Raw genomic sequence first — 21,665 nt, 5'->3', positions numbered from 1 at the left:
ATACTTACCTGGCAGGGGAGATACCATGATCACGAAGGTGGTTTTCCCAGGGCGAGGCTTATCCATTGCACTCCGGATGTGCTGACCCCTGCGATTTCCCCAAATGTGGGAAACTCGACTGCATAATTTGTGGTAGTGGGGGACTGCGTTCGCGCTCTCCCCTGGCATTTCGTTTACAATGATAGATGAGTGTTTGGTTTCTAAGTTGCCTCGGGGTGGTTAAAGCTGCGTTGTTGTCATCTGAAAACAGATAACTGGACAGTGATTGCAGGGTTAAATTGCACTTTTTCTACCTATAGCGAAGCTCAGCCAAGTTTTTCAGTGGCATTAACTCGCACAGATCTAAGCATTGTCTACTCTTCATTTCCACTAAAATACTCCGCAGTCAAGTCGCTTGACTTTTTTTTTTTTTTTGAGGTTTACTTATGTATAAAGGAACTGGGATACAGGCCATAGATGTGAATGGTGAGAGGATTAGCCGGAGTCGGGGTGGGGGGAGCAGAGTGGCGGATCTACTGAAATACATTGCTGAGGGGAGCGGCAGAACAGACAGGAGAGGTCTGCTGTGCATGTGGGTCAGCTCCTTGGCCAGGGATTGACCTTGTGTTACAGTGGCTTCCAGTTCCCACCAGGGAGGCCCCCTTTTTTCTTTTTTGATTGTAAATGGTTTACAGCAAAATTTGGGTGACTCTAGGGCTCCCTGGTGGTGCAAGGGGTTAAGCACAGCACTATGAAGCAAACTGCAGCCTCCGCACCATGAGTTCAATCCCCTGCCGGCCAGGGAGCAACCCACACGTGGCCCTGCAGACCTCTCCTGTTTCCCCCGCTTCTCCCCTCAGCAGTGTATTTCAGTCAACCTGTTCAGTTCCCCACTCTGTCTCTGGTGGATCCTCTCACATACACACACACACCCCATCTCTGGCCTGTGCCCCAGCTCTTGTGTGCATAAATAAATACATCTTTAAAAAAATTAGGGTGACTCCAAGATTGAAAACTTTGTAACATATCCCCACCTGTACTGACAGCACATTCCCTAAATATTTTACTTCAGTCTATCTAAGGGGCCTTATAGCCCTGTGAAGCAAGGGTTTCCTCTAAATAACTAGAGAAAATAATACTGACTCCAAAACCCTGAGAATTCCTTTGTCATTGGTATGAGACTCCATAAATAAAAGCAATCACGAATTTAGATTCTAGGGGCCTCCCGGGTGGTGTTAAGTCGCAGCACTTTGAAGCTGTCTGCAGCCTCTGCAGCACAAGTTCCATCCCCAGGCAGGGAGCAACCCACATGATGCAGCAGACCTCTCCTGTCTCGCCTGCTGCTCCCCTCAGCAGTGTATTTCAGTCATTCTGCCTGTTCTGTTCCCTGCTCTGTCTCTGGTGAATCCTCTCACTCCCCCTGCACCTCTGGCGTACACACCCAGTTCTTGTATGCATAAATAAATAAATCTTTAAGAAAAGCCACCCCACAGTGCAGGCAGGGGCGCACACTAAACCCCTCATGGTTGTGAAAATGAGAAGCAGAGTCAGGAAGAGCTGCCAAAGAGAAAAGTCGATTAGATGGAAGAGCATGATCTCACCCAGTTGGAGCAGGTGTTGACGATTGAAATGGATTCTCACATGGGAACCAAGATGATTTATTTTGGGGGGTGATGTGCTAGATCCCTGGAATATTTTGGTTAAATACAAAATGGAATGCTGTGATGAAAACACAGGCAATGTTTCATGGGAAGTAAAATAGACGGTAAAGCAGGAATCTGAGCATGAGACAGAGAGCACTTGAACACTTGAGCTGCCCTGAAAGTTTCCTGTGCATTTGAAGTCACTGTAAAGTTAATTTCTCAAGGTCTCTCCCGAAAAACAGACTAGACACTGTGATCCTTCGTGCAGCGAAGCCCCGAGCAGATGCAGGCCACGCACCATTTGGGGCTCAGGGCCAGAGCGGGGGCTGGGGGGCCCTGCCCGCCCTTCAGCCCCCCCCCTTAGCCCCGCATCCCCGGCCCCTCAGCCCCCGGCCCGCCCGCGCCGCGCCCGCCCGGAGAGCGCGGAGAGTCTGGGTTCGCAGGGGCCGGGAGCCTCCCCCGGGCCCCGGCCTCCTGCCCGCCCTGCCCCGGGCGCCCGGCTGCGCTGTGGGGAGAACGCGAAAGGCCCACGCCAGCCCCCGGAGCCCCGGGACCCTCTGCCCGTGTGCCCGGAGCCCCCGGAGCCCGCCCCACAGCCGCCGCCACGACCCGCCCGGGCGGCAGGACCCGGCGCGGACCGGGACGCGGCCCCCAAGACCTCGGACGGGGCGCGGCTCCTCTCTGCGGCCCCCGGACCCGGCGCCCCCGGGGACGGTGCGCACTGCGGGGGCGCCGCGGACGGACTTAGCCCGGCTCAGAGCAGGGCTGGGGTGAGCGTCCCCCAAGCTCTGCCCATGGGGTGGAGGAACGACCCTGGAGGCGCCGCGGCCCCCCCAGAAGGCGGACGCGGCCCGGGAGCTGCCCGAGACCTGGGGGGAGGGTGAGCCGCCGCCGGGGACCCGCCCCGGACCCCGAGCCGCAGACGCAGCGGGGGAGCAGGAGCCCGACGCCCCACCCGCTCCCCGGCGCACCCGGGCAGCCCACGGAGGGCGGGGGCTCACGGCCACGCCAGAGGCTGGGGGCGGGGGGAGCGAGCGGCCCCTCTATGCCCCGGGAGAGGAGAGTCGGGGTGCCCTAAGCGGCCTGGGGGCCGGGGTTTCTCCGCAGCAGGCGGGAGAGTCTCAAACAGCCGCTCAGACCAGCCAAGGCGGGCGCCGAGGCCGGAGCCCTGCCCGTGGGGCGCGAGCCGCGGGGCTCCCGGAGCAGCTGCGCCTCCTCGCGGCACCTGTGGGCGAGGCCCGGGGCTGGAGCCTGAGGGTGAGGGCGGAGGAGCCTCCGGGGCGGCCGGGGACGTGGCCTGTGGGGGCGCCCGCGGGGAGCTGGTCTCCAGGGCCTGGCGCGGGGGCCGCCGGCCGCGGGGTGACGAGACCTGGAGCGGCGGGGACGGCAGTGAGCACCCCTGGGGCTGCGCGGTCACCCCAAGAGAGCTGAGTGTCTCAGACCTCAGAGTGCGCGCAGCTGGGGGTGGGGTTTGGGGTGTGGCTGGCGCTGAGCCCGCAGCCCCGAGAGGCCGGAGCCGGGCGCCCCTGCACGGGACCGCCGAGGCGCCCAGACTGAGCGGCGGTTCCCCTGCGGGGAGCGGGGCTGTGGGGGGCGGTCGGGAGCGACCATGGGCGGGGCCTGCACCCGGGCGCCTCGTTCCGCCCTCGGGGGCGCCCTGTCTGGAAGGACGGTCTCCCCTGCGTCTGCGGTGATGTGGTGCTCGGTTGCGCCGCTCGGCTGTGCGGGCCACGGCCGCAGGTCCCGTTGTCAGGGGGAAAGGATGTCCTGAGCTAATCCCATGCGGGCTTGGTGGACCCCACCCCCACTCCAGACCAAAGCCATCAGGACACTGGAAATGACAAATCCCGTCACCACCAAAGGGAGGGTGGCTGGGACCTGAGGGTGGAGTTGGGCAGCCAGGTTGGGTATAAAAACCAAACACGTGGGCCTTGGGGTCGCTCGCTCTGTCGCTCGCCTCCTGGCTTCACGGCTCCTGGCCGCCAGCTCTCAGAGCGCCATTTGGGATTCCTGATCGGCAGATCGGATAGGACTCACTTAAAACTTTGTCTCCCACTTTTCTCCAAGTTGTACATTTCCTCGTTTCCCCTTCCCTTGTAAATAAACCTTCTATTAACCTTTCTCGTGTGCCTGCAGTAGAGCATTGATAAGTCCTTTTAAGCACGTGGGTGAGGACCCACAGTCAGGCACCCCGTTTTGTATCGGGGCTGCGCTACAACAGACCCACAGTCAGGCACCCCGTTTTGTATCGGGGCTGCGCTACAACAGACCCACAGTCAGGCACCCCGTTTTGTATCGGGGCTGCGCTACAACACCGTGGCCAAGAGAAGCCAGGTGGGGACCGTCCAGAGACCGCAAACGGCGGGGTGGAAGGAGGGCCACGGGAAGCTTGCTTCCTTTTGGGGTTTGCGCCCAACGCCTTTGTGGCAACCTGCAGCTGGGAAAACTGGGGGCCTGTTGGGGGTGTGGGCTTCGCGTCGGCGGCCTGCGGGTGAGCGCCCGGGGCAGGGGTGGGCGTGCTCGCGGCGCACCTGAGGCTGGGGCTGAGGAGATAAAGGCTGCGGCAGAGAACAAGGAGAAGAGGAACAACCAGAGCGTCGCCGCTGGAAATAAGGTCCCGGGAACGGGGAATGGGAGTAGGGGGTAGAGGGCGGGGGGTGGGGGTAGGCGGGATAGAAGGTGGGGGGGGGGTTCCCCTTGGCGAGATCTGCGCCCCCTACCGACGCTTCTGTCTGCGTGACTTCTTGCGCCTGCGCAGTCGGGCTGGCGGGGCGCCCGGCCGCTCCTGGAGCCGCACCTGGTGGCTTCTCAGCTCTGCCGGGTCACGGGTGGGCTTTTCCCCATCAGGGATGGCTGGTCCGGGGCTCGCGTGGTGGTGCGTCTGGGAATGGCGATTTGCTCTTCCCGGCAGTGGGCGCGGTCATCCGTCTGCCTGTGACTAGAGGGGGGTGTCTTCGGGGTACACGCTGCTCCTGGGGGGTGAGTGTGAGCGGAGGGTGCAGGGACCCTCTACCTCTGTTATAGAGCAACCCCGATATTAAACGGGTTCCTGGCTGTGGGTCCTCACCCGCGCGCTTTAAAGGGACTTATGAATACTCTACTACAGACACATGCAAAAGGGTTAATAAAAGGTTTATTTACAAGAGAAAAGGAAATAAGGAAAATGTACAACTCAGGGAGAAAATAGGGAAATAAAGTCTTTAATGCGTCCTACCCGATCCGACGACCTGGAAACCCCAAAGTCACTCTCAGAGCTGACCGGACGCTGCTGCTGGCCAAGAGCCCAAAAATGGAGAGACCCCCAAAGCCCACGTGTCTGCCTTTTGTATCCACCTGGCTGCTTAACCCCACCCTCAGGTCCCAGCCACCTTCCCTTTGGTGGTGATGGGATTTGGAGTTCCCAGTGTCTTTGGCTTTGGCCTGGGGTGGGGGTGGAGTCCACAAAGCCTATATGGAATTTGCTTTGGGACATCCTTTTCCCCCTAACACCTCCTGGTGAGTGTCGGCCAGGGCCTGGGGGTGCTAAGAGGGTTCGGGGAGTCCTGGTGATGCAGCATCTGGAGATCCGGGGAGGCCGAGCTGGGTGCGTGCGCCCCTGCTCTGCTTGGAGAACCCCTGGCGTCTCAGGGTCGCAGGCCGGATGGGGGCCTTGAGCGGCGCGGCCTCCGCTGAGGGCGATGGGGCAGAAACGCCCTGGCCTGGGGTGGCCCCGGACCGGCAGGCAGCCGCTGCCCGCGGAGGGAGGGAGCTGCGGGTCAGGAGCCCCCACCCCCCACCCCCGCACCATCCCGGGGGCAGGAGGACCCTGCCCTGAGCTGGGTCTCCATCGTGATCCCAATGGCGGCGCCATCTCTCATACATCTCCGGTCGTGCTCAGCTTCACCTTGAGAACTGGGGGCCATTTCAGGTCATGTTCACGGGCCTCCTCGGGGGCGCGAGGCAGGGGTACAGATGGGGATCTCCAGCTCTGGCCAGTCCCTGCAGGACGAGCCCACCCCCGTGGGCCAGGAGGGCCCACAGGGCGCAGCAAACCTCCCGGGTGTTCCAGGCGCTCCCCTCAGCCGCGGATTTCAGTCCATCTGCCAGTTCTCCCCACTCTGTCTCTGGTGAATCCTCTCACACCCTGACACCTCTGCCCTGTACCCCAGTTCTTGTGTGCATAAAGAAATAAATCTAAAAAAAATAAAGCATTTTATTATGAATGTGAGGTTTTGGTCTGAGCTGCTGGAGCGCATCTGATGCAGTTACAAGTGACCAGTCTCTCAGGGAGGAATGAACAAGTTGGTCCCCCCATCTCTTGCAGTTCCCCCCTTGTTTGACAGATGTGTCTTCTCCCCTTCCAAGGAGCTGAGAAAAGCAGCCTGGAGCTCACCCATCTGGCGCCCACCCATTTCCCCTCCCCTTTGCGGACCCTCCCTCAGCTTCGCCTTTTTCCCCTTTGCATAAAGACCCCTGCCCTCTGCCCAAGTGCAGGACGGCGGCGGTCTGTCAGACAAGAGTCTGCTGCCCTCCTCGTTTGTCCACAAATTCAACCACTATCCTTTCCCCCAAACTCGGTTTCCTTTGATTGGCTGAGGGAAACTGAGGGCGGCGCTGGCGTTCAGTACCCATGGGGCAGGCCAGAGCCAGGAGCTGGATCTGCCTCTTGGGCTCTGCCAGCCCCAACTCTGACTTCCCAGGGATGGAGCAGTTGCCCGCAGCGGTGGCGTGCCAGGCCACCCCCATGGCCTTGGCAACCCTGGGGGCTGTCTGACCCTCCCACCCCTCAGAGGGAGTGCCCTCTGAGGGGTGGAGGGAGAGTCCCAGCAGCTGTGGGGTTTTTCCTCCCAGGAACATGCAAAGTCCTCCTCCTCCGGAGAGACCCAGCTCTTCTCTGCCCCCTGGATTCACCTTGAAGGAGATGCAACCCTGGTGGAAAACCGAGGTCCCCTGGCATTTGATGTCAGTTCCCTGGGGTGCACGCCAAGCCCCTAGCCTGCACACATTTGGGAGGAATGGAGTCCACATCTGACAGGGGGCCCAGTTCCCCTCAGTTTGGGAGGGAGTCTGTGAGACTCCCTCAACTTGGGACTCCTGTGATGTGTCAGGCCTGGGTGAGTGGGAATTGGGACATTTATTTTCGTTGGGTATCTGGTATTTGGAGTTTTCTGTTCGTTTTTGGAAGCCAGGGATGTGCTTAAAATGGGAAGAGGTGCACCATATTTGTTTCATCTGAAAGCCCCTTGGGGACAGTATTAACTGAATTGGGGACCTGTAGCTGCCAACCCATGTCTAAGAAGCAGCTCCTGTCACTCTTTCCCTGCAGGAGCCCAGGAGCAGCTGACAGTGGGGAACAGACAGGTGCTTTCCTAACACAAAAGCCAGGCAGTGTGCACTCCTTTTCCACACTGGCTGGCTCAGGCATGAGTTCCTTGTGACGATCCTCTTCTACAGTCTCACCCTGACATCCAGGGTAAGTTCAGGCGCTTTGGCTGTGGGCAACCTAGGACAACCCTGACTCTGTGGACTCTGGCAGGTGGCTGGAAGGGCTGGGTTGTCCCCATGGGAGCAGTGGGCCTGGACTGGACTGGGCCTTCTACTTCCCTTACTTGGTCCTCACTTTGTGCAAATAGCTCTGTGAATCTTAATGTTGTGCCTGTGTAAGGAATTCAAGCAAGTGTCTGGAATCAGGTCTTGGTTATTTAAAAGTTTGGTATTTTTCTTATTTTTATGTGTTTGGTCAGACAGCTAATTCAGCATCTACCAGTCACTGTGCAAATGGGATGTCAAGGAAGCTGAAGAGAGTGTTCTCCACTTGAAGGTGGCCTTTTCTTCCTCTGAATTCGCTGGCCTCTTCTGGGATCAGGCTCAGTGGGTTTGTTTTTTTTTTAAAGATTTATTTATTTAGGCACACAAGAACTGGGGTACAGATCAGATGCGTGGGAGGGTGAGAGGATTCACCAGAGACAGAGCGGGGAACAGAACAGGCAGACTGACGAAATACACTGCCGAGGGGAGCAGCGGGTGTGACAGGAGAGGTCTGCCACACCATGTGGGACCTTGCTGGCTGGCTGGGATTGAACCTGCACTGCAGAGGCTGTGGACAGCTTCACAGCACTGTGTTCAACCACCTGCGCCACCAGGGGAGGCCCAGGCTCAGTTGGTTTTGTCAAAATTACTTTGGACTTTCTAGTCAGCTATGAAGGAAGCTTGCCAGATGGTTGGAAAATGTCTAAACTTCTTATTGGCCATTAAAAGTGACAAGTTTCATTAAAAATCTAAGTTTCTTATTTGAAATAGTCAATTTAGTCATCAAAAACTACAGAGTAGGTTTCTGTAAATGATATTCCTTGTCAAATTTCTGATAAGAGTCTAAGAACAAACAAACTGCAAAGTAAGATTTTTTTTAAAGAGTTATTTATTTATTTTTTTGTTTGTTTATTTAATTACTTATTTATTTATACAGGCACTGGGTACAGTCAGAAGCGCGGGAGGGTGAGTGAATTCACCAGAGCCAGAGCGGGGAGCAGAGCAGGCAGGACCGAGGTATATACACTGCTGGGGGGAGCAGCGGGCAGCAGGAGAGGTCTGCACACCACGAACAAGTGCTGCTGAGGCTGTGAGCAGCTTCGCAGTCCAGTGCTCAACCGCTGCGCCATCTGCCTCTTCTGTCCTTCTCTGGCCCCAGGTAGAGGGTATCCTTTATTTTTCCTAGGACTAAGCCTCCTCTGTGAGGTCAAACACAAACCAGGACTTTGCAAAGCCATTTGAATTTTCTATGCTTGTTTTTAAGATGCTTCCAATCTTGGGCTCTAGATGTTTTAAAATGATTAGGGGCCTCCCTGGTGGTGCAAGGGGTTGAGATGCAACCTATGAAGCTGTCTGTAGCCTCTGCAGCTCAAGTTTGATCCCAGGCCAGAGAGCAACCCACATGGCACACAGGCCTCTCCTGGCTCGCCTGCTGCTCCCCTCAGCAGTGTATTTCAGTCAAAAATTTTTAAAAAATGTAATGGTTTAATGACAGCATAAATGTCTTACATCTATAATTTTTGGAGTTAATAGTTTTATTATATGTTTAAATGTGTTTAAGAAAAAAAAGCTTAGAGTATTCAAAAAGAGTTATTGAGGGCCTCCCTGGTGGCACAGGTGTTTGAGTGGAGCGCTCTGAAGCTGTCCGCAGCCTCTGCAGTGCGGGTTCTATCCTGGCCGGCTGCGGAGATACCCACATGGTGCGGCAGACCTCTCCTGTCTCCCCCGCTGCTCCCCTCAGCAGTGTATTTCAGTCAGTCTGCCTGTTCTGTTCCCCGCTCTGTGTCTACTGAATCCTCTCACCCTCCCACACATAGGGCCTGTGCCCCAGTACTTCTATGCATGAATAAATAAATATTTTTTTAGTAAAAAAAAAAAAGAGTTATTGACCTGGTCTGTGTTAACAGAGATAAATGTGGTTTTGTTTATACACGGACTGCTTTTTGATAAAATTGTTTTTCAAAAGACTAACCCACTATATCCTCCCCTTAAAAGAAGTAACTGTGTTCTCCAGGTAAGCACCTTCATTGATTTTCCTTTCCCTTTTCCTAGACAAAAAACAAAACAAAACAATAACAAACCAAACCTCTAGTATATGAAATTGTTTCATTTATAACTCTGCAATTTGAACTTCTGCTGCTGGCCTGCGGAAGGAGAGAGTTGGTGACAGGAAGCACCTGCATAGTCACGGGTGGGCAGAGGGCCAGCTGCCCCTTGCCAGAACAGAGACTGCACGAGTATAGTCCTTTTCTCTTTGGGAGGCATCACTCCTCTGTGGAGTGGCCTGTTTTTTGCTGATGTTGGATAACTTGGCAAAACTAGAAAGGGGCCACAGGTTCTAGGATGGACCCAATCTCCATATCTTTACCCTCAGGCCTGTGTTCCACTCCCTAGAGCATCTGATCCTGCGTGGGCCTTATGCCTTGTGATAAGGCATTGTACTTGAGGGTCTTGATTTCTCCAGCAGGGTTAATGGTTGTGTTACTTCCCTCAACCCCCACCTCCTTGTGTGAGTCAGGTTCTGGTCTCGGGGCACCCCCTCTCCAGGTTTTTCACTCTTGTCTTCCATCAATTGTTCCAAGGTAGGAAACTAAATTTGAGATATATATGTAATTGCAGTTTGGCAGGGGTGTGTTCTTTTTTCTTCTTTCTTTTTTTTTTTTTTTTTTTTGGACTCATTCATTAATCACCGCTGATAACAGGAGAGTATCCGGCCCCCAATCTCTGAAGCTTGGCCTGACTCCAACCCCTAGCCACCAAACCACAGAACACTCAGGGATGTCAAAGTCTGGGCCACAGTGTATTGTCCTGCACCATGATGTGCAAAGGGAAACGTTATATGTGGAGCCGAGAGCCTTCTCATAATGTATTTTGAATAACAGCTGCTTTTTAATGTTTGCAATAGGATCCATTTCAGGATCTGCAGGTAAATAATGTTTTAGTTGCTTTTATATTATTTTATTTATTTTTTGACAGATTTATTTACTTATGAATACAAGAGCTGGGGTGCAGGCCAGAGGTGCAGGGATGGGGGTAAGGGGATTACCCCTTACATAGTGGGGAACAGAACAGGTGGACTGACTGAAATCCACTGCTGAGGGGAGCTGCCGGGAGACAGGAGAGGTCCGCAGGGGGCCTGTGGGTCACCTTTCCTGGCTGGGTATGGAACTGGGACTCCAAAGGCTGCTGATGGCTTCACAGTGCGGTGCTTAATCCCTGCACCACCAAGGTGTCCCCTAGTCATGCTCTTATGTCAGCTTCAGGTAAGGGGATTTTCAAGAATGATTTAAAAAAAAATCTTTCCCAGAAATTCAAGCAACCTTGTTTGCCATTTTAGTGACTAACGGATAACTTAGGGTCACAGTGTTTTGGGTGAGGAGGAGACTTTTGTCTGCATCTCAGGGTTTATTTGCAAACCGTCCAGCCATCCCCTGCAGCCGGGTGGGCGTGGCCTCCGGGAGCCCCTGCGCGCCCAGCCCCGCCCAGCGCACCTGGAGCACCTGCGCCGCGACCACGCATGCGTGCTCGGCCAGGCCCAGGCCCTGCTGGCCCCCAGCTCGGGGTGAGGGTCCAGTTGGGGTGAGCCTGGTCCTTCAGGAACCCCAAGGGGGCGCCACTGCCCTTTGACCTGGGGATCGGGGGCGTTGGAGTGGACAGGTGAGGCCGGGGGAGGGAAGGCGCGAGGGCTCGGGCCGGCCCCAGCGCGCGGGCTGGATGTGGAGAACTGAGGCTTTGGGGGTTCATTTTGGGGCCGGCAGGACGCAGGGGTCCGGTTCCCTCCTGCGCGGACCCCCTGCTTCGAGAGGCGTTTGCTCCCTTCTGCAGCCCCCGAGGGCGCCCCGCGGGTCCTGGGCCCTCCATCCCCCGCCGGCCTGCGCGTTTTCACCTCCGCGGTCTACAGTGCAGTTTGGGGAACGGATTTTCCACGTTCCTGGGGCCCATCCCCCTCCCGCCCCTGGTCCAGCAGGCAGGAGGCCCGAGCTGCGTCCAGTCTCCCGGGGTGCAGGCTCTGACCAGTGGCCTGTGTGGCGCCTGGGGCTCTTCTCAGGGGGTCTGAGGTGCTGCCCCTGCTGGGCCTGGGCCCACATCTGAGGGCTGAGGCCTCACTTCCCTGTCGCGCAGCTGATGTGGCCATTCAGAGCCTGCAAGGGGAATTTCACACTTGGAAACTGCCTCATTAGCTGACTTTATATTTTTTTATTTTTTAAAGATTTACTTATGCATACAAGAACTGGGGTACAGGCCAGTGGTGGGGGTGGGGTGAAGATTCACCAGAGACAGAGCAGGGAACAGAACAAGCAGACTGACTGAAGTGCACTGCTGAGGGGAGTCGCTGGCGAGTCAGGAGGGGTCTGCTGCTCCATGTGTAGCTCCCTGGCCGCCTGGGGATCAAACACAAGCTGCAGAGGCTGCAGATCGCTTCATAGGTTGCTTCTTAACCCCTTGCACCACCAGGGAGGCCCATGAGCCGACTTAGACTCTCCCTTGAGTAGAATCCAGGCTTTCCTGTGCTCGAGTGACCAGGAGCCACGCGGCCTGCCACACTCCAGCTGCAAGTCTTTGATTTTCTAAAATGGGTTATTAACGGAGTCAGTATATTGAAAACAGTGACCCTCCCTGCGTCACTAAAGGACCCACCCGAGAGACACAGCAGGTGTAGCCGGGCGCTGTCACCAACGGTGTGTGTGTGTGTGTGTGCGTGCGCGCGAGAGCGCGCTCAAAGTTCTTCATGGTGGATAATCTGAGACCCGGAAGGGCCCTTTCTGAGCTCTTGAGATCTTTTCACCTGGTGCCAAGAGGATTCCTCCAAATTCAAGGGCTGCATCAGCCACAGTGAATCATTCACCTGGGAAATGGGCATTTTTGTAGATAATCCACTTTGCCTCTTAACTGTTCTAATGTGTTCAAGTGATGTTACCTCCTTCCTTGCAAATCCCTGTTACGAGGAGAAGTTGGACTCCTCAGGGAAGGAGAAAGGAATCTCATTTACTGAGCACCTGCTGGAGGTGACCTGAGGCCCTGCAGTGCACACATGACTGAAGTGAGTGATCTCCATTAATGACACTATAGAGATATTACTCCTACTCTGTGGTGGAGAACCCTAAGGTTGGCATTCCTACAGCTCCTTGACATGGCTCTGATTATTACCAGAGGTGTTTTTCCTTCCTCATTGCTTCATTGGAGTCTTAGCACTCAAATAGTTGATGATGCTTCTGGCCTCGTAGGGTTGGCGAGCCTGCCCAAAAGTCAGCCCACAGCTGCACTTGCACAAAAGTGGAACTCTCTCTGTTGCTGCCACCATCTTTCTTGTTGACTGTGGAATCTCTGCTACCAGCATCAGGATCTGAACTCTAGGAGGAGACAGAAAATGACAGCGTGCCTTCTGGCCAGACACTGGGGATGGCTATAAACTTAGGGCAAGTTTTTGGAACCTAGAAATTTCATTCTATTCTGTCCTATTCTTTGTGTTTTGTTTTTTTGGTGGTTTCAGGTATCATAGCCAAGTCTGTTATCCATTTTGAGTTGATTTTCATGTGTTGTGTGAGATAATGATCTAGTTTCTTTATTTTACTTGTGGCAGTTCCTATTTTTCAGCACCATATGTTGGAGCGACTTTCCTTGTTCCAGTGTATGTACTTTGCTCCTTTCTTGTATATAACTTGTCCGTAAACATGTTGTTTTTTATGTGGGCTCTCAGTTCTATTCCATTAGTCTGTGTGTCTGTTTTTGTTCTGGCCTTACAGTATAGTTGGAAATTAGAAGTGTGATACCTTCATTTCCCCCCTTTGATATCAGGAAAGCTTTGGCTATTTGGAGTCTATTGTGATTTTTTATGAACTTCAGTAATCTTTGTTCTATTTCTTTGAAGAATGCCATTGGGATTTTTTTGGGATTGCATTGACTCTCTAAGTTGCTTTGGTTTGGATGGCCTTTTTGACAATGTTGATTCCTCCAACCCATGAGCTGGGTGTATCTTTCTGTTTATTTTGAGAAAGGAGGATGCAGTACGGATGATCCAAGCTAAATTTCATTCTTTGTCCTTAGAGTAATGGATAGCAATATAATCCTTGTTGGTAGCTTTCACAGCATTTACAGAATGACACTAAGAGCTCTTGTGTTTTTTAAATAAGTAAAATGTCTAACCCCTTGCTCCCACCCACCAAAAAAAACTCTTTCCTCATATGAATTACCTCTGCATTTTGGCAGGAACTTTCACATTATGCATAGGAATATAATAAAAATGAACATAAAATTCTGCCTGACAAGCATAAAACAAAAGAAAATATTTGGGAATGTCATTTATTTGATACATAAGATTAACTGAATGTTCATGGAAGAACAGTTAATAGTTTAATGAAAAGTATATTATAATATTATATAGATGATCTATTTTCTTCAGAATAACATTTCAAACATACTGATCAAGTTCATATATAAACATACTTAGGAAATTTCTAGAAGAATCTGAGTGCATACAGTACTACAGCATCATACAGTTCTTTCTTTTTTTTTGAAAGATTTATTTATACAAGCACTGGGGTACAACCAGAAGCAGGGGAGGGTGAGAGAATTCACCAGAGCCAGAGCAGAGGGCAGAACAGGGAGACTGACGAAACTCACTGCTGAGGGGAGCAGCAGGTGGCAGGAGAGGTTTGTGCGCCATGTGGGACCCTCGCCCACGGCCAGGGATCGAACCGGCGCTGCAGAGGCAGTGGGCAGCTTCGCAACCCAGCACTCAACCACTGCGCCACTGGGGAGGCCCATCATACAGTTCTTGAGTTCATGGGGTGGTATCTTTCTCAGTCTAGTAAAAAGGTCATGAATTGTGTACATCATTTTGGTAAGATTTTAGAGAAGTCATCACATAGGCATCATTGAGCAAACCTGAATCTATTACAAACAGTATTTAATAAGGCGTTTGTATTTCTGAAATGCCATATTAGATATATGAAAATTATCAATATTTATATACATACAAAAATTGATAGAATTTGTGATTACTGAATAGTCTAAGTTGTCATAGTCATCCAGATACTTAAGTGTGAGAGAAATGTGTACTGTTAGGGTGTCAATAAATGGGCCAGGATCTTCCTCTTCAGCAGCATCCTGCATTGTGCATCCTGCTCCACGACTCCCGTTTGTCAGTGTGCTGTTGTCCCACGCAACACACTGCGATTAGAAATAGTGGGGCCTGCTTGGTAAACGGGGAGAGAAAGCCCTGAGCCCCTGTATGGCTGTTTCCCTCCCTAATGCAGTGCCCAGTACTTGAGTCTTGCGTACAAGGGTGCCTGGGTGGCATCTTCTCAGCCATGGCTGTGAGTGCTGCAGCTTGGATAGGGGGATTCCAGCTCTCAAGACAGAGTTGGGGCATGACAGGCAATGCCCTAGAGCTGCAGGGGCCAGTTTCAAGCTCTAGCCATATGCATACAAGAACTGGGTGTGTACACTGTTGTGCCCACATCGACCAGTGCAGCTCCCAAGGACACAGACAACCGATGCAAGGGCACAGAGGAGTTTATTACGGGCTCGAGACCGGGCCCTCGACACGCACCGATGCAACGGCAGAGGTCGAGAGCCTCGAACAGAGGAAGCTGGGGTATCTTATAGGGTCGCGAGTGGCGCGAATTTTGAAAGAAGCTGGCAATTACTCATTGGCTACTACAAAAGCATTTTGGCGCGCGCGGTTACAGTTTCAAACTGATTGGGTGGTTAGAGATGCTGACCCATTTATGGACAGGACTGCCCTCACTGGCGGCTGGGGTGGTCTGCTTTTTCGTCACCAAGTGGAGTGAGGGTTGTGACTGCTGAAACTATCTCCGGAATGCGGCTGGACAAGGACTAACATACCAAGGTGGAGGATATACAAAATGGCGAAACCTCAGCTAAGCTTGGTTCCACATACACCAGGGGTGCGGGAGGGTGAGAGGACCCACCAGAGACAGAGTGGGGAACAGAACAGGTAGACTGACTGAAATACACTGCTGAGGGAGCAGCAGGGAAGACAGGAGAGGTCTGCTGGGCCATGTGGGTTGCTCCCTAGCCGGCAGGGGATTGCTTCATAGTGCTGTGCTTAACCCCTTGCACCACCAGGGAGCCCTAGATTCACCCAAATTTTGCTGTAAACCATTTACAATTAAAAAAGAAAAAAGGGGGCCTCCCTGGTGGGAACTGGAAGCCACTGCAACACAAGGTCAATCCCTGGCCAAGGAGCTGACCCACATGCACAGCAGACCTCTCCTGTCTGTTCTGCCGCTCCCCTCAGCAATGTATTTCAGTAGATCCACCAGCTCTCCCCGCCTCCCCCCTCCTCCCCCCTCTGCCCCCACCGCCAATCCTCTCACCCTTCCCATTAATGGCCTGCACCCCAGCTCTTTTATGCATAAGTAAACCTCAAAAAAAAAAAAGTCAACTGGCTTGACTAAGGAGTATTCTAGTAGAGTGGATAATGCTTAGAACTGTGGGAATAAAATACTCCTAGGAAACTTGGTTGAGCTCCACTATGTGTAGAAAACATACAATTGAACCCCACAGCCCGTGCTCAGTTGCCTACCTTCATGCAATAACAACCCCAGCTGGCATAATTTTGCCAAGCATTTAAAAGACAGCGAATGTTCATCTATCATTGTAAACGAAATGCCAGGGGGGAGCGCGAACGCAGCCCCCCACTACCACAAATTATGCAGTCGAGTTTCCCACATTTGGGGAAATCGCAGGGGTCAGCACGTCCGGAGTGCAATGGATAAGCCTCGCCCTGGGAAAACCACCTTCGTGATCATGGTATCTCCCCTGCCAGGTAAGTATGAGCTGCTCGTCGCGCCGACACCCACACCCCGATCCGCACCTCGCTCTTCACACACGGTCGCTCGCCTCGCGCCGCCCGCCCGCCCCGACGCCCGCGACGGCCCTCGCCCCGACCGCGCCCGGCCCAAAAGCGCTCCGGGGGGGCACGGGCGCCCCCACACCAGCTCGCGCAGGGCCCAGCGCAGCAGGCCCAGCCTCCTCCGCGCGCTGCTCATCTACATACGCCACGCCCCACATGCGCGTGGTCGGGGTTCTTTCCACAACCAGGCTGTAAAAGTAGAGCGTGCCCGGGAGAAGTCCCCGACTCTCCCAACCAAAATGAACATTAGGGGCCTCCCTGGCGGCGCACGGGGTTAGGACGCAGCACTGTGAGGGCACCCGCGGCCTCGGCAGCGCGAGCTTGGTCCCTGGCGGCCAGGGAGCAACCCCCATGGCGCCCCTGGCCCCTCCTGGCTCCCCTGCTGCTCCCCTCTTCTATTCCCCAGTCTGTCTCTGGCCTGCACCCCAGTTCTTGCATGCATGCGTAAATAAGTCTTTAAAAAATAAAAAAAATTAGATGGAAGAGTTTGTTTTTCTTGCCGTTTATTTCTAACCTTTCCCCATTGAAAATCACAGTTTTTCAGGCTAGTCATCTCTAGGTGAGTTTCTCATTTGTTTACATTTTCTTTGCCTGCCCATGTAGTCTTGGGAAGGTTAGTCAGGTTGTCGGGGGAAAGGATGTCCTGAGCTAATTCCATACAGGCCTTGTGGACTGCACCCCCACTCCAGACCAAAGCCATCAGGACACTGGAAATGACAAATCCCATCATCACCAAAGGGAGGGTTGCTGGGACCTGAGGGTGGAGTTAAGCTGCCAGGGTTGGTATAAAATCAGAAACCGTGGGCCTTGGGGGCTCTCTCTTGTCTTCACAGCTCTTGGCTCTCGGCCAGCTCTCAGCGAGCCACTGGAATTCCAGGTCCTTGGAACGGGTGGGACGCATTTAAGACTTTATCTCCCTCTTTTCTCCCTGAGTTGTACATTTCCTCATTTCCCCTTCCCTTGTAAATAAACCTTTTATTAACCTTTTCTAGGTGCCTGCAGTTGAGTATTAATAAGTCCCTTTTAAGCGCATGGGTGAGGACCCACAGTCAAGCAACACGTTTTATATCGGGGTTGCCCTGTAACAAGGTTGGCTAGACCACTATGGGTTTTGTTTTTTTTTAAAGATTTATTTATTTATTTATACAAGCACTGGGTACAGTCAGAAGCGCGGGAGGGCGAGAGAATTCACCAGAGCCAGAGCGGGGAGCAGAGCAGGCAGAAGGACCGAAGTCCACTGCTGAGGGGAGCAGCGGGCGGCAGGAGAGGTCTGCGCGCCATGTGGGACCCTCCTCCGGTGGCCGGGGAGCAGCCGGGGATTTAACCTGCGCTGCAGAGACTGCGGTCAGCTTCGCAACCCAGCCCTCAACCGCTGCGCTATCCGGGAGGCCCTAGACCCCTATGTTTTACTAAATATGTCGTGTTCCCTATGTTGTCAAGTGGGAAGAAGTGCAGGAGCATGTGCAGTGTGCAGTCTTTTGTGAAAACAAGAAAATACACATTCTCTTCATTTTTAAAAAAGATTTATTTACTTATGCATACAAAATTGGGGTACAGGCCAGAGGAGGTGCATGGGTGGGGTGAGAAGATTCACCAGACACAGAGTGGGGAACAGAACAGGCAGTTTGACTGAAATACACTGCTGAGGGTGTTGTAGAGCAACCCTGATACAAAACGGGGTGCCTGACTGTGGGTCCTCACCCGCGCGCTTAAAAGGACTTATCAATGCTCTACTGCAGGCACACGTGAAAGGCTAATAAAAGGTTTATTTACAAGGGAAGGGGAAATGAGGAAATGTACAGCTCTGGGAGAAAAGTGGGAGACAAAGTTTTAAATGCGTCCTACCCGATCCGCCGATCAGGAATCCCAAAATGGCGCTCTCAGAGTTGGCCGCCAGCCAGGAGCGGTGAGCCAGGAGGCGAGCAATTGGGAGCCAGAGAGAGAGCCCAAGGCCCACGTGTTTGGTTTTTATATCCAACCTGGCTGCCCAACTCCACCCTCAGGTCCCAGCCTTTGTATCGGGGTTGCTCTACAACAAGGGGAGCAGCGGACAAGACAGGAGAGGTCTGCAGTGCCACGTGGGTAGCTCCCTGCCCTGGGATGGAACGCGTGCTGCAGTGGCTGCGGACAGCATCATAGGTTGCGTCCTAACTCCTTGCACCACCAGGGAGGCACCCAACATGCTCTTCTTGCAAGAGAAACACAAGACAGATAAACCATAGATGGTTTGTCAGAGATAAGTGGAAGTAGAAAATGACTCTTTTTGGGGTGTACTTTTTCGTTTAGTTTGGGTTTTCGAACTTTTTGGTTTTTGCTTTTTAATACTGAGAAAAAAAATCCTAAATTAAATAAGAAAAACAAATAAACCTTAAGTATCTGAGACTGCATGTACCGCACTTTGAAGTAGAAAAAAATAACTAGGCAAATGACTTCTGTACTCAGTACACTGAAAACATGCACCATCAAATCTCAAGACAAGAACTGCAAATACTGAACTGTTCCAGAACAGATTTTTCAGTCACATGGTTATAACAACTTTGTAATAATGTTGTGTGGATTCAACTTGAGTAAGTGGATATTGGGAATCAAGGATCTTACTGTAGGAGAAAGGAAACACAAATACAAAATGGGGAGGAGGATTCATGTGGTTGACTGAAAAGTGAAATGAGTATGGGCTCATTTTTTATTAAAATTTTTTATTTATGCGTACAAGAACTGGGGTGCAGGCCAGAAGTGCAGGGGGTGAGAGGATTCACCAGAGACAGGTGGGGAACAGAACAGGCACATAGACTGAAACACACTGCTGAGAGGAGCAGCGGGCAAGTTTGGAGAGGTCTGCAGCTCCATGTAGGTATCTCCCTGGCAGGGGATTGAACTTGTGCTGCAGTGGCTGTGGACAGCTTCTTGAGTTGTGTTTTAACCCTTGCACCACCAGGGAGGCCCAAGGGCTTTTTTTTTTTTTTAAGATTTATTTATTTATTTATACAAGCACTGGGTACAATCAGAAGCGCAGGAGGGTGAGGGAATTCATCAGAGCCAGAGTGGGGAGCAGAACAGGCAGAAGGACTGAAGTACACTGCTGAGGGGAGCAGTGGGTGCGGCAGGAGAGGTCTGTCGTGCCATGTGGACCCTCGCTGGCAGCAGGGAATGGAACCAGTGCTGCAGAGGCTGTGGGCAGCTTTGTAGCCCAGCGCTTAAGCGCTGCGCCACCAGGGGAGGCCCCCAAGGGCTCGTTTTTAATAGTGTATATGTATTTAGGAAAATATGTATATCTTAGCTATCCACTGAAGGGACCTAGAAGTGAAGACACAGTAGCATATTTGTCCAGCTCTTTTCTTCTTCTTTCTTTTTTTTTTTGTGCAGCAAAACAAAGAAACAATTGAGATGTCCAGTTCCTAAACAATGGTGAAGTAAAGCTGTGCTTGGACCTACATAATGAAATGTAAGGTTGGGGAGCCTTCCTGGTGGCCCAGGGATTAATGTCTCAGCACTATCAAGCTATCACCAGCCACTGTGGCATGAGTTCCATCCCACATGGCACAACAGGCCTTTCTTGTTTTGTCTGCTGCTCCCCTCAGCATTTCAGTATTTCAGTAGATCTGCCTATTCTGCTCCCCACTCTGTCTCTGGTGAATCCTCTCACACACATACACACCCCTGAACCTCTGGCTATACCCCAGTTATTTTTTAAATTTTTAAAAGTTATTTTTTATTTATTTATACAAGCACTGGGTACAGTCAGAAGCGCGGGAGAGTGAGAGGATTCACCAGAGCCAGAGCGGGGAACAGAACAGGCAGAAGGACGAAATACACTGCTGAGGGGAGCAGTGGGCGGTAGGAGAGGTCTGCGTGCCATGTGGAACCCTTGCCGGCGACCGGGTATCCAACTGGTACTACACAGGCTGCGGGCAGCTTCGCAGCCCAGTGCTCAACCTCTGCACCACTAGGGGAGGCCCTACATCCCAGTTCTTGTGTGCATAAATAAATAAAAATAAATCAAAAAAAAGAAAAGAAATATAAGGGACCTAAAAACCATTTTCACACTAACATGGGTTAGAGATGACAACTAAATGCAACATGTGATTTTGAATTTTCCTTTGATGCAAAGGACATTATTGGGACAATTAGTGAAAATGAATGGAATAGGGGCCTCCCCTGGTGGCGCAGGATGTTGAGTGCAGCGTGTGAAGCTGTCCACAGCCTTTGCAGCGCCGGTTTGATCAAGACCGGCTGGCAAGGGTCCCACATGACACGGCAGACCTCTCCTGTTGCGCCCGCTGCTCCCCTCAGCAGTGTATTTCATCAGTCTGTCTGTTCTGTTCCCCACCTGTCTCTGGTGTATCCTCTCACCCTCCCGCACATCTGCCTGTACCCCGGTTCTTGTATAAATAAATAAACCTTTTTTTTTTTTAAAGAAGAAAATGAACGGAATAATGTCTATACAGCAGATAATATTGTATTAGTTGTTTCTTTATTCTGATCATTGTAGTGTGTAGAAATACACACGAAGAGGGCCTCCCTAACCCCTGGTGGTGCAAGGGGTTAAGCACCGCACTGTGAAGCAATCCCCAGCCTCTGCAGCACAAGTTCGATCCCCGGCCTGTCGGGAAGCAACCCACATTGCACAGCAGACCTCTCCTGTCTCCCCGGCTGCTCCCCTAGCAGTGTACTTTGGTCAGTCTGCCTCTTCTGTTCCCCGCTCTGTGTCTGGTGAATCCTCTTAATTCCCACACCTCTGGCCTGTACCCCAATTCTTATAATCATAAATAAATCAATCATTTAAAAAATTGATGATACTTTAACTCGGCATCTAAGATTTTATTGGCAGTTACGTGTGCTTTTTGTCGACAGGGCGATGAGCCCCAAATCAGGCTTTGACCTTCTTCCTTGTTCCTCTTAACTGCGGGGCGCCGAGATCCGCGAGCCCCGGTGCCCCCGCGTCTCCCCTCCAGGCGGGGGATGGGCGCGCGTCCAGCCCCGCCCCGCGCGTGTCTCGGGAGGGCAGCGGCGAGAGCGCGTCCGCCAGAGCTAGAGGCCGGCGCGCCCGCGGCGACACGGGGCGTGGCGTATGTAGATGAGCAGCGCGCGGAGGAGGCTGGGCCTGCTGCACTGGGCCCTGCGCGAGCTGGTGTGGGGGCGCCCGTGCCCCCGGAGCGCTCTCGGGCCGGGCGAGGTCGGGGCGAGGGCCGGCGCGGGCGTCGGGGCGGGCGGGCGGCGCGAGGCGAGCGACCGTGTGTGAAGAGCGAGGTGCGGAGCGGGGTGTGGGTGTCGGCGCGGCGAGCAGCTCATACTTACCTGGCAGGGGAGATACCATGATCACGAAGGTGGTTTTCCCAGGGCGAGGCTTATCCATTGCACTCCGGATGTGCTGACCCCTGCGATTTCCCCAAATGTGGGAAACTCGACTGCATAATTTGTGGTAGTGGGGGACTGCGTTCGCGCTCTCCCCTGATAACGGGTTTTCAAAGAAAAGAACTTTCCCAGACTTGTTGCTACGCTGTTTAATATGTGATTTTTTTTTCCTCGTGAATTGGTTATTAAGTGAGGGGGGCAATGTAGATCTAAGTTATCTTTTGCAGTGTACTTGTGGACACACTTTTGTTTTTATAAGGAAACTAAGAGTGTTTAAGGATGGGAGGCGGGGGGCCACCATT

At 52.9% G+C, this 21,665-nt stretch overlaps 3 non-coding genes across 3 annotated transcripts; 2 read left to right on the top strand and 1 right to left on the bottom strand.

Annotated features, from left to right (window-relative positions):
• LOC119239627 (U1 spliceosomal RNA) lies at nt 1–164 on the top strand. The gene has a single exon (XR_005123907.1). It is a non-coding gene; the product is annotated as a U1 spliceosomal RNA (small nuclear RNA).
• A 15,604-nt stretch (nt 165–15,768) lies between these two features.
• Nucleotides 15,769–15,932, bottom strand: LOC119239661 (U1 spliceosomal RNA). The gene has a single exon (XR_005123938.1). It is a non-coding gene; the product is annotated as a U1 spliceosomal RNA (small nuclear RNA).
• Nucleotides 15,933–21,298: 5,366 nt separating this feature from the next.
• On the top strand, nt 21,299–21,462 carry LOC119239615 (U1 spliceosomal RNA). Its single transcript, XR_005123896.1, has one exon. It is a non-coding gene; the product is annotated as a U1 spliceosomal RNA (small nuclear RNA).
• Nucleotides 21,463–21,665: the final 203 nt, after the last annotated feature.

The sequence above is a fragment of the Talpa occidentalis genome, unplaced genomic scaffold, assembly GCF_014898055.3.
Source record: "Talpa occidentalis isolate TD23 unplaced genomic scaffold, MPIMG_talOcc4v2.1 talOcc4.11, whole genome shotgun sequence".
In the NCBI taxonomy this organism is placed as follows: domain Eukaryota; kingdom Metazoa; phylum Chordata; class Mammalia; order Eulipotyphla; family Talpidae; genus Talpa; species Talpa occidentalis.
Note: the sequence above shows the minus strand (reverse complement) of the source record. Positions and strands in the feature narration are given on the sequence as shown.